The sequence below is a fragment of the Rousettus aegyptiacus genome, unplaced genomic scaffold (assembly GCF_014176215.1).
Source record: "Rousettus aegyptiacus isolate mRouAeg1 unplaced genomic scaffold, mRouAeg1.p scaffold_m13_p_8, whole genome shotgun sequence".
Lineage (NCBI taxonomy): Eukaryota > Metazoa > Chordata > Mammalia > Chiroptera > Pteropodidae > Rousettus > Rousettus aegyptiacus.
Window position 1 is genome coordinate 96,894,822 of NW_023416311.1, and position 2,146 is coordinate 96,896,967.

At 35.1% G+C, this 2,146-nt stretch overlaps 1 pseudogene; it reads left to right on the top strand.

The window, feature by feature from the left end:
* The first annotated feature begins 863 nt into the window (after nt 1–863).
* LOC107506579 lies at nt 864–1,249 on the top strand (annotated as a pseudogene).
* Nucleotides 1,250–2,146: the final 897 nt, after the last annotated feature.

Below are 2,146 nucleotides of genomic sequence, written 5' to 3' on the forward strand. Positions count from 1 at the left end.
AGACAAGAGAGAAAATGAGAAAAACAGATTAGGAGTATCGACAACTGTTAAGGGACCTTGAGGGCAAGAATGACATAAGTAGAAAAAATTAATATTCATACAAATAACAAACAATAAATTCTGAGAATTATTAAAAACAGACAGATTGGAAAGGTTCATGAAGTTCTGAATAGGACAAGGCAGACTATAATAAACAAAAAATGGAAAAGCTGTACAAAGAACTGTAGGCACACATTTTAAAATTTAAAAGGATGTTTAAAAAAGAAAACTAAAGGTTTTTTTGAGAAAAGACGATATCACTCATAGAAGTATAATAGATGAATATATATTTTTCAAATGCATCACTAAGTGAAGAGTGACAATGTAGTTACATCTCAATTTAACAACGACAAAGTAAACCCAGAATTTTATATAAATCCAAGCCAGTGTCGTCAGCAAACTAGGGCTTGCAGGGCAAATCAGCTGGCTGCCTGTTTTGGGCACAAAATTTTATTGGAACACAGCCATGCCCATTTATTTATATTTTGTTTCTGGATGGTCTCCTGCTGTAGTGGCAGAACTGACATTTGAGAGAGAAGCCACGTGGCCTGCAAAGCCTCAAACATTTTCTATCTCTTTCCTCACAGAAAAATTTTGCTGAGTTCTGATCTAAGCTATCATTTACATGCCAGAGTGAATTACAGATGTTCTCGGCATACAAAATCAGGACTATTACCACAAAAAGATAATCTTTGAAATAACTTTGGAAAAATTCCCAGCGCGAAGAGGTAAGATATGAAAAATTAGATAAATAAAATCTTAATAAAAATCTATTGCTTTCTCTTTAAGGAGGCAGCCCAGCACCCTCCCCAGAAGATCCAGAGATGCAGATCTTCGTGAAGACCCTGACTGGCAAGACCATCACACTCGAAGTTAAGCCCAGTGACAACCCTTGAAAATGTCAAAGCTATAATCCAAGACAAGGAAGGCATCTCACCTGCCTAGCAGCGTCTGATTTTTGCGGGCAAACATGTGGAGAATGGCCTCACTCTCTCAGACTATAATATCTAGAAAGATCCACCCTGCACTTGGTGCTTCGTCTGCGCGGCTGTATCATGGAGGCCTCCTTCCACCTGCTCGCCCAGAAGTACAACTGCAACAAGATGACTGGCCGCAAGTGTTTACTCCCGCCTGCATCTTGGCGCTGTCAACAGCCTCAAGCAAGAAGTGTGGCCACATGAACGCGCTACACTCCAAGAAGGTCAAATAAGTTCTCTCAAACCCCTTGGCGTGGGGGCCTCAATAAAGTTTCCCTTCCACTGGGGGGGGGGGGGGAGGGAAATCTACTGATAGCCGAATCTAAAAATGACCAAAAATTAAAGCATAAACAGAAATTAACATACAATATTCCAGGTGAAACCAATATTGGAACAATGTAAGGGAAGAAGGAAGAACATGAGAGAGAGATCAGAATGGTGAAAGACATTCTTGTTCTAGGAAAGATACAGATATCAGTTAATTTCAACATTAATAGGGAAATTTGAGTTTAAGTCTTAATAAGCTAATACTACTTACCAGCAGAGGAATAAAAACAAAACGGGCACATTTCAAAGGAGAAGAATAAAATGACATGCAAAGGAATTAAAAAGAAAAAGAGAAAAACAAATGTTAACTTAAAAGAAAATGTAAAATAGCACTTAAAAAATGTTGATTGTACTTAATAATTGAAAAAAATTTTAGATTGGATAATGAAGTAGTCAAGTAATATATTGTCTGTAAGAGACACACTGCACTGCAATAAAGGATAGAATATTGTTGGAAATAAATTTGTGACAAATATACATACTTAAAAAATGGGGAGGCAGATTATATTTGGTGTAGTAAAATTTAAGATAAAAACCATTAGAGCACGTTTATATAAGTAAATTGTTTAATATCTCAAGAAAATATAACAGTCATAAGTACATTTAATAAAAGAAAGCTGTAGATATATTAATAGCTATAATTTGATATTTCATAATAGTCCTTATATTATATTAATGTAGAAAAAGATAAGAAAATTAAAAATGATTAGAATAACAAGGTTTTATATATGCAGCACTCTTTAAAATAATTCTGAGTAAAAGATCCACTTTGAAGAAAACTGTTTCTAGGATTATATATTTAT